This window comes from Haliotis cracherodii, unplaced genomic scaffold, assembly GCF_022045235.1.
Source record: "Haliotis cracherodii isolate W230 unplaced genomic scaffold, xgHalCrac1.p SCAF_19, whole genome shotgun sequence".
NCBI lineage: Eukaryota > Metazoa > Mollusca > Gastropoda > Lepetellida > Haliotidae > Haliotis > Haliotis cracherodii.
Genome location: NW_027266274.1, coordinates 18,892,835 through 18,903,516, shown reverse-complemented (window position 1 = coordinate 18,903,516; position 10,682 = coordinate 18,892,835).

Genomic DNA, 10,682 nt, shown 5'->3' with positions numbered 1-10,682 from the left:
GCACGGAGACAGTCCTTGGTTTGATTCCCTTGCCTCAGGAAGATGACCGCATGTATAAGGCACATTGAGGGTGTCCCTGCCATACTTCTGCCTCATTGTTACATTAAACCTCAAAGCAAAAGCCCGCTGACGTATTTACCTGCTTCCAAGGTGTCTTGGGCGATGGAGTAGCCTTGTGGTTAAAGCATTTGCTCGTCCTGCCAAAGGCCTGGGTTCGATTCCCCACGTGTACAATGTGTGAAACCCTTTCTTCTTGTTCCCTGCCATGATTTTGCTGGAATATTGCTAAAAGTGGCGTAAAATCGTATTCACTCACTCATCGTAAGGTGCCTTGCATAACTTGGCTCACAGATCAACTAACCAAAGGTCACAAATGGTTATAAAATAAACTGATTGGTTCACTCCAACTCCATTAATGAAATCACTCACCTCAGTGTCCAGCTCACTCACCTCAGTGTCCAACTCACTCACCTCAGTGTCCAACTCACTTGCTCACCTCAGTGTCCAGCTCACTCACTCACTCACCTCAGTGTCCATCTCACTCACCACAGTGTCCAACTCACTCACTCACTCCCCTCAGTGTCCAACACACTCACCTCAGTGTCCAACTCACTCACCTCAGTGTCCATCTCACCCACCTCAGTGTCCAACTCACTCCCCTCAGACAGTGTCCAACTCACTCACCTCAGTGTCCAGCTCACTCACCTCAGTGTCCAACTCACTCACTCACTCACCTCAGTGTCCAACTCACTCACTCACCTCAGTGTCCAACACACTCACCTCAGTGTCCAACACACTCACCTCAGTGTCCAACACACTCACCTCAGTGTCCAACTCACTCACCTCAGTGTCCAACTCACTCACTCACTCACCTCAGTGTCCAACTCACTCACTCACCTCAGTGTCCAACTCTCTCACTCACCTCAGTGTCCAACTCACTCACCTCAGTGTCCATCTCACTCAGCTCAGACAGTGTCCAACTCACTCCCCTCAGACAGTGTCCAACTCACTCACCCCAGTGTCCAACTCACTCACCTCAGTGTCCATCTCACTCACCTCAGACAGTGTCCAACTCACTCACCTCAGTGTCCATCTCACTCACCTCAGTGTCCATCTCACACACCTCAGTGTCCAACTCACTCACCTCAGTGTCCATCTCACTCACCTCAGACAGTGTCCAACTCACTCACCTCAGTGTCCAACTCACTCACTCACTCACCTCAGTTTCCAACTCGCTCACTCACCTCAGTGTCCATCTCACCCACCTCAGTGTCCATCTCACACACCTCAGTGTCCATCTCACTCACCTCAGTGTCCATCTCACTCACCTCAGACAGTGTCCAACTCACTCACCTCAGTGTCCAACTCACTCACTCACTCACCTCAGTTTCCAACTCGCTCACTCACCTCAGTGTCCATCTCACCAACCTCAGTGTCCAACTCACTCACCTCAGTGTCCAACTCACTCACTCACCTAAGTGTCCAACTCACTCACCTAGGTGTCCAGCTCACTCACTCACCCACCTCAGTGTCCATCTCACTCACCTCAGTGTCCAACTCACTCACCTCAGTGTCCAACTCACTCACCTCAGTGTCCAACTCACTCACTCACCTAAGTGTCCAACTCACTCACCTAGGTGTCCAGCTCACTCACTCACCCACCTCAGTGTCCATCTCACTCACCTCAGTGTCCAACTCACTCACCTCAGTGTCCAACTCACTCACCTCAGTGTCCAACTCACTCACCTCAGTGTCCAACTCACTCACTCACCTAAGTGTCCAACTCACTCACCTAGGTGTCCAGCTCACTCACTCACCCACCTCAGTGTCCAGCTCACTCACCTCAGTGTCCAACTCACCCACCTCAGTGTCCAGCTCACTCACCCACCTCAGTGTCCAGCTCACTCACCTCAGTGTCCAACTCACCCACCTCAGTGTCCAGCTCACTCACTCACCTCAGTGTCCAGCTCACTCACTCACTCACCTCAGTGTCCATCTCACTCACCTCAGTGTCCAACTCACTCACCTCAGTGTCCAGCTCACTCACTCACTCACCTCAGTGTCCATCTCACTCACCTCAGTGTCCAACTCACTCACCTCAGTGTCCAACTCACTCACCTCAGTGTTCAACTCACTCACTCACTCACTCACCTCAGTGTCCAACTCACTCACTCACCTCAGTGTCCAACTCACTCACTCACCCCTCAGTGTCCAGCTAACTCACTCACCTCAGTGTCAAACTCACTCACTCACCTCAGTGTCCAGCTCACTCACTCACCTCAGTGTCCAGCTCACTCACTCACCTCAGTGTCCATCTCACTCACTCCCCTCAGTGTGCAACTCACTCACTCACCTCAGTGTCCAACTCACTCACCTCAGTGTCCAGCTCACTCACCTCAGTGTCCAGCTCACTCACCTCAGTGTCCAGCTCACTCACTCACTCCCCTCAGTGTCCAGCTCACTCACTCCCCTCAGTGTGCAACTCACTCACTCACCTCAGTGTCCATCTCACTCACCTCAGTGTCCATCTCACACACCTCAGTGTCCAACTCACTCACCTCAGTGTCCATCTCACTCACCTCAGACAGTGTCCAACTCACTCACCTCAGTGTCCAACTCACTCACTCACTCACCTCAGTTTCCAACTCGCTCACTCACCTCAGTGTCCATCTCACCCACCTCAGTGTCCATCTCACACACCTCAGTGTCCAGCTCACTCACTCCCCTCAGTGTGCAACTCACTCACTCACCTCAGTGTCCATCTCACTCACCTCAGTGTCCATCTCACACACCTCAGTGTCCAACTCACTCACCTCAGTGTCCAGCTCACTCACCTCAGTGTGCAACTCACTCACCTCAGTGTCCAGCTCACTCACCTCAGTGTCCAACTCACTCACCTCAGTGTCCAGCTCACTCACTCCCCTCAGTGTGCAACTCACTCACTCACCTCAGTGTCCATCTCACTCACCTCAGTGTCCATCTCACACACCTCAGTGTCCAACTCACTCACCTCAGTGTCCATCTCACTCACCTCAGACAGTGTCCAACTCACTCACCTCAGTGTCCAACTCACTCACTCACTCACCTCAGTTTCCAACTCGCTCACTCACCTCAGTGTCCATCTCACCCACCTCAGTGTCCATCTCACACACCTCAGTGTCCATCTCACTCACCTCAGTGTCCATCTCACTCACCTCAGACAGTGTCCAACTCACTCACCTCAGTGTCCAACTCACTCACTCACTCACCTCAGTTTCCAACTCGCTCACTCACCTCAGTGTCCATCTCACCAACCTCAGTGTCCAACTCACTCACCTCAGTGTCCAACTCACTCACTCACCTAAGTGTCCAACTCACTCACCTTGGTGTCCAGCTCACTCACTCACCCACCTCAGTGTCCATCTCACTCACCTCAGTGTCCAACTCACTCACCTCAGTGTTCAACTCACTCACTCACTCACTCACCTCAGTGTCCAACTCACTCACTCACCTCAGTGTCCAACTCACTCACTCACCCCTCAGTGTCCAGCTAACTCACTCACCTCAGTGTCAAACTCACTCACTCACCTCAGTGTCCAGCTCACTCACTCACCTCAGTGTCCAGCTCACTCACCTCAGTGTCCAACTCACTCACTCACCTCAGTGTCCAGCTCACTCACTCACCTCAGTGTCCAGCTCACTCACTCACTCACCTCAGTGTGCAACTCACTCACCTCAGTGTCCAACTCACTCACCTCAGTGTCCATCTCACTCACCTCAGTGTCCATCTCACTCACCTCAGTGTCCAACTCACTCACCTCAGTGTCCAGCTCACTCACTCACCTCAGTGTCCAACACACTCACCTCAGTGTCCAGCTCACTCTCACCTCAGTGTCCAACTCACTCACTCACCTCAGTGTCCATCTCACTCACCTCAGTGTCCAGCTCACTCACCTCAGTGTCCAACTCACTCACTCACCTCAGTGTCCAGCTCACTCACTCACCTCAGTGTCCAGCTCACTCACTCACCTCAGTGTCCAACACACTCACCTCAGTGTCCAGCTCACTCTCACCTCAGTGTCCAACTCACTCACTCACCTCAGTGTCCATCTCACTCACCTCAGTGTCCAGCTCACTCACCTCAGTGTCCAGCTCACTCTCACCTCAGTGTCCAACTCACTCACTCACCTCAGTGTCCATCTCACTCACCTCAGTGTCCAGCTCACTCACCTCAGTGTCCAACTCACTCACTCACCTCAGTGTCCAGCTCACTCACTCACCTCAGTGTCCAGCTCACTCACTCACTCACCTCAGTGTCCAACTCACTCACTCACCTCAGTGTCCAACACACTCACCTCAGCGTCCAACACACTCACCTCAGTGTCCAGCTCACTCACTCACCTCAGTGTCCAGCTCACTCACTCACTCACCTCAGTGTCCAACTCACTCACTCACCTCAGTGTCCAACACACTCACCTCAGTGTCCAGCTCACTCACTCACCTCAGTGTCCAACACACTCACTTCAGTGTGCAACTCACTCACCTCAGTGTCCAACTCACTCACCTCAGTGTCCAGCTCACTCACTCACCTCAGTGTCCAACTCACTCACCTCAGTGTCCAACACACTCACCTCAGTGTCCAGCTCACTCACTCACCTCAGTGTCCAGCTCACTCACTCACTCACTCACCTCAGTGTCCAACTCACTCACTCACCTCAGTATCCAACACACTCACCTCAGTGTCCAACTCACTCACTCACTCACCTCAGTGTCCAGCTCACTCACTCACCTCAGTGTCCAGCTCACTCACTCACCTCAGTGTCCAACACACTCACCTCAGTGTCAAACTCACTCACCTCAGTGTCCAGCTCACTCACTCACTCACCTCAGTGTCCAGCTCACTCACTCACCTCAGTGTCCAACTCACTCACTCACTCACCTCAGTGTCCAACACACTCACCTCAGTGTCCAGCTCACTCACTCACCTCAGTGTCCAGCTCACTCACCTCAGGGTCCAACTCACTCACTCACCTCAGTGTCCACCTCACTCACTCACTCACTCACCTCAGTATCCAACACACTCACCTCAGTGTCCACCTCACTCACTCACTCACTCACCTCAGTGTCCAACTCACTCACTCACCTCAGTGTCCAGCTCACTCACTCACCTCAGGGTCCAACTCACTCACTCACCTCAGTGTCCAGCTCACTCACTCACCTCAGGGTCCACCTCACTCACTCACTCACTCACCTCAGTATCCAACACACTCACCTCAGTGTCCACCTCACTCACTCACTCACTCACCTCAGTGTCCAACTCACTCACTCACCTCAGTGTCCAGCTCACTCACTCACCTCAGTGTCCAGCTCACTCACTCACCTCAGTGTCCAGCTCACTCACTCACCTCAGGGTCCAACTCACTCACTCACCTCAGTGTCCAGCTCACTCACTCAGCCACCTCAGTGTCCATCTCACTCACTCAGCCACCTCAGTGTCCATCTCACTCACTCAGCCACCTCAGTGTCCATCTCACTCACTCACTCACCTCAGTGTCCAGCTCACTCACTCACTCACCTCAGTGTCCAGCTCACTCACTCACCTCAGTGTCCAACTCACTCACTCACTCACCTCAGTGTCCAACACACTCACCTCAGTGTCCAGCTCACTCACTCACCTCAGTGTCCAGCTCACTCACCTCAGGGTCCAACTCACTCACTCACCTCAGTGTCCACCTCACTCACTCACTCACTCACCTCAGTATCCAACACACTCACCTCAGTGTCCACCTCACTCACTCACTCACTCACCTCAGTGTCCAACTCACTCACTCACCTCAGTGTCCAGCTCACTCACTCACCTCAGGGTCCAACTCACTCACTCACCTCAGTGTCCAGCTCACTCACTCACCTCAGGGTCCACCTCACTCACTCACTCACTCACCTCAGTATCCAACACACTCACCTCAGTGTCCACCTCACTCACTCACTCACTCACCTCAGTGTCCAACTCACTCACTCACCTCAGTGTCCAGCTCACTCACTCACCTCAGTGTCCAGCTCACTCACTCACCTCAGTGTCCAGCTCACTCACTCACCTCAGGGTCCAACTCACTCACTCACCTCAGTGTCCAGCTCACTCACTCAGCCACCTCAGTGTCCATCTCACTCACTCAGCCACCTCAGTGTCCATCTCACTCACTCAGCCACCTCAGTGTCCATCTCACTCACTCACTCACCTCAGTGTCCAGCTCACTCACTCAGCCACCTCAGTGTCCATCTCACTCACCACAGTGTCCAGCTCACTCACCTCAGTGTCCAGCTCACTCACTCACCTGAGACAATGTCCACCTCACTCAGACCTCACTAAGACAGTGTCAAGCTCACTCGCTCACTCACTTGACCATCTCCGTGGTCTAGTGGTAGAGCGTGTGTGTGTGAGCATCTGTTACATGAATAGGGGTGGTGGGGCAGCCTAGTGGTTAAAGCGTTCGCTCGTCACGCCGAAGACCTGGGTTCTATTCCCGACATGGGTACAATATGTGAAGCCCATTTCTGGTGTTCCCCGCCGTGATATTGCTGGAATATTGCTAAAAGCGGCATAAAACCATACTCACTCACTGTTACATGAATACCCCACTCAGATACAGTATCCTGACTCCGAGCTGACCAGTCATTGTTTTAGCCCCTTAATGCTGAGCACCAGGGAAACAACAGATTAACTATAGTAACAGGAAATGATCGTGTGTTACCTCTCTTCCCATAGGCTTCACCTAACTTAGAACTCCTTATGGCATTGAATATCTCCCCCTCTTTGGTAGATTTGAAAACAAGGAGACACAAACATCAAACATTAAACTTCAAACAACTTCTTCAATAATAATTGATCAAGAGAACTATATGTATCTATGGCCACCATACAAAAGCCATCTCAGACAAAGGTAAATATTATGTTACTGAAATGATATACACAAAGTTAAGCACACCCCTATTGATGAACCATGACAAATGGCAAAAATCATGTCATGGGATGACTGACCACAGGAGCTGGGTGATACCAATGTCATCGGATAGAACAAACATTTGACAACAAATAAAGAAGATATTGGTGAGTTGTGATTGAAATTTACTGACAAAAACATCATGGTAACGTAGGTACTGTTTTTGACCTTAGACAATGCCTCAAAAAAGTATGGAGCTGCAGGATTAAGTAAACAAGTTACGTTTGATGTTTCAAGTGAAAATGTTCCTTAAAGTCTCAACTTGACATGACACGTGAAACAGATCAGATCGGCTATAACCTCCACGTGCCCAGATGACGCATTCCACCCTACGTCTCATGCCTCCAGTCAGACGTTGGCTCTGTTGATGGGTCAACAACAACCACTCCTGATGCAATGCTGCTTCCAATTGGCGTAAATCTTGTACAGGAGGGTCTTGAGGCCTGTATGTGCTGCCCTAGAATATCTCAAACATGTTCAAGGGGGTTCAAATCTGGGCAAGAGTCGTTATTGCATTGGCCCTCATGAGAACGATGAGGCCTGGCATTGTCATCCATGTACTGAGGTCGAGTAGCAAGAGGGTGGTTGTCAAAATGAGGAACGACGATGGCCTCAAAACGTCCTGGATGTACCGAGCCCCTGTTATGTTGCCCCTTATGGTGACAAAATCCAACCTGCAATCATGACAGATACACCCCCAACCATTACCGAGCCCCCAACGTATGCAACAGTCGGTTTAATGTTCCTGAGGGAGTAGGCTGTATTCCGGTGCTTCCAAACTCTCGTTCTTCCATCAGTGACATGGAGCAGAAAGCGACTTTCGTCTGACCAAAGGATCTGTCTCCAAGTTCTCAGATTCCAGTTTTGTCGCGCAATACACCATGCTAAATGAGCAGCTTTGTGGTGATCTCTCAACAAGGAACGCTTTAGGACTCGTCTAGCCCTCAGTCCTGCTACTTTCAGCCGGTTCCTGACGGTTCTGGTGCAACCACAGCTGTTTCATACAGGTACTTGTTAAAAAGGGTTCTTGGCATATGAGACGAAGAAGGTCCCAGTCTTCGCAATGTGTCATCACAGGAGGTCTTCCGGATCTGGGACGGTCCTTTACATCACCGGTCTGAGCATGTTTCTCAACTAAATGGCTTACGACAGTGTGATGATACCCCAAATTCCGACCAATGGCATTAAATGACATTCCTGCGTTATGCATGCCGATTATTTGCCATCTTGCTTTGTTTGATAATCGCCTCTGTGCCTTGGTCACACAATGTCATGGAATAACTGTTTAAAACCGAGCCTAAGAAAGCAATTTTAATGATTGGATATACTGCTTTTAGAGACACCCGAGGGTAGCATGCTGCGCGGGAAGACCATGCATGGCACGCGAGCTTTCGTCATGCATGACTGATTACATCATCTCGAGAAAACATAATTCTTCCCGTAATTATATCTTTCATGACGGTTACAAATATTGAGACCAAACAATAATGAAATATATTAGGGTGTGGTTAACTTTTTTCTTTGTGTATATTAAACATCATGCATTTTATACAAAACTAGCAACATCACCAAACGGACCAACCACAACAACTACACAAATCTATTAAAACAATTGTTCCCCTATCAAAGCAGTTTGGATAACAAATACACAAAGCATAGAATGAAAAAGAAATTGATATGTGTCAGTAACTACTTCTGTTAAATAAGTGTTTGTTTGTTTGTTTGTTTGTTGTTTAACGCCGCACTCAGCAATATTCCAGCTATATGATGGCTGTCTGTAAATAATCGAGTCTGGACCAGACAATCCTGTGATTGACATCATGAGCATCGATCCACGCAATTGAGATATGATGACATGCATCAACCAAGACAGCGAGTCTGACCACCCGATCCCGTTAGACGCCTCTTACGACAAGTGAATGAATGAGGGAGAAAGTGAGAAAGAAAGGGACTCTCAGAATACTGAGAGTGTTCTGAGTGAGTGAGTGAGTGAGTGAGTGAGTGAGTGAGTGAGTGAGTGAGTGAGTTGTTCCATGTGACACAACACCACAGTTATGTCAAACTGATAGTAACCTCACTCTGATAAACTGTCTGAAGTCTGGTCAAAGGGAAGTAACTGTGTATTTTCTTCTGTTCAACCCATGGCCCTTCACAGTAATAACAACGGTAAAAGAGTGAGTGAATGTGGTTTTACGCCACTTTTAGCTATATTCCAGCAACATCATGGCGGGGGACACCAGAAATGGGCTTCACACATTGTACCCATGTCAGGAATCAAACCCGGGTCTTCGGCGTGACGAGCAAACGCTTTTAACCACTACGCAACCCGACCGCCCCAACGGTAAAAGAATTCAAGTCTGTGTTTACACAACATGGAAGAAGGAAGGTCTGGAAAATTTACACTTTTCCATCTACAGTTTTGATGCATATGAAAAATATAATTTAAATTTGTATAACTTCCGGGCAAAAACTCATTTTCCATAAATGCAGAAGATATTACATGAAGGATAGAGTGTTATTTCCATGTATATGTCCACAAGCAATCTGAGTAGGATCAGCATATAAATTCCCAATTCACCCTTCCTCCCTGGCTAGTCATACGAGAGATGACCTAAATATTCCCCAAGACCTCTAAGTTATGCTTCGATGTGTTCTGTCACTGAGGTGTGTTTGAAAGCAAAGCATGTCAATCCTCTTCAAAGGTTGTGGCTATGCCTAATGAATCCAAAGGTTTTTCTAAATCGAACTTTGTGGTTGAGGTCACAGACTGCAGGGTTCTATAAATTAATCACAGCAGGCACACCCAAACTAGTGGTGGATAGTGTGAACATCGAACCACGCCCTTCATGGTGTGATGAGATCTGGTGTCCCATGTAGTTCCCAATACCGGAGAGTAGGACTGGGACGAGGCCAAATTTACTACCCGGGTACCCACCCCACTATTACCCGACCCTACTAGGGTACCCACTATAGGTCTCAAGAAGTGCGTACAAAATGTCTGATTGGGAAGAGATTGACTGCAGCCCTGGCAAAATGTATTTAGATACACATATAGAATGATCTGGTCATGCATATATGAAAGTTGACTGAAGCTTTATCATGATTCAACCACATCAAAGTCAGAAGGAATGTGTGCTTAGTCAGACATGAATGTGAACATTTGTGACTTGTAGTGTAGCAATGGAGCTCTAGACAATTTTTGTCACTAAACAATATATCACGTGACTAACCATGCTAACCATGTGTCCGGGTAGTCCTGTACCCGGAGCCTACTCAGAACCCACCTGACCCGAGTACCTGAGTTACCTGTCCCAGCCCTACAGTTTAGGGAGATTGCTGTAACACTTACATACTTTGAACTTTGAACAGTATTTCAGTTATTTCAACACTACCTTTTTATGTGTGGGAAGCCAAACTGAGGCAGGTTGCAAACATCTACCTCTTTGGTTTAAGCCATGGTGAAGGCAGATGAAGGATCACAATCTGGGTAATTCTAGGATCTACACCCATGATCAGTGGATCCTGCAGGGGTAAGGGCCACAACTCTCTATGCAGAGAAACAAGTTGAACCAGGTGAAAAGAGATGCAACTCAGCCTAGTGAGCAACCTTTGTACCTATTCAAGTTCTTGCCATACAAGTCAGCCATGAGTTATGACCAGTGGATCCACCATGTCAATACAACACAAACTGTGAAAAAGGTTACA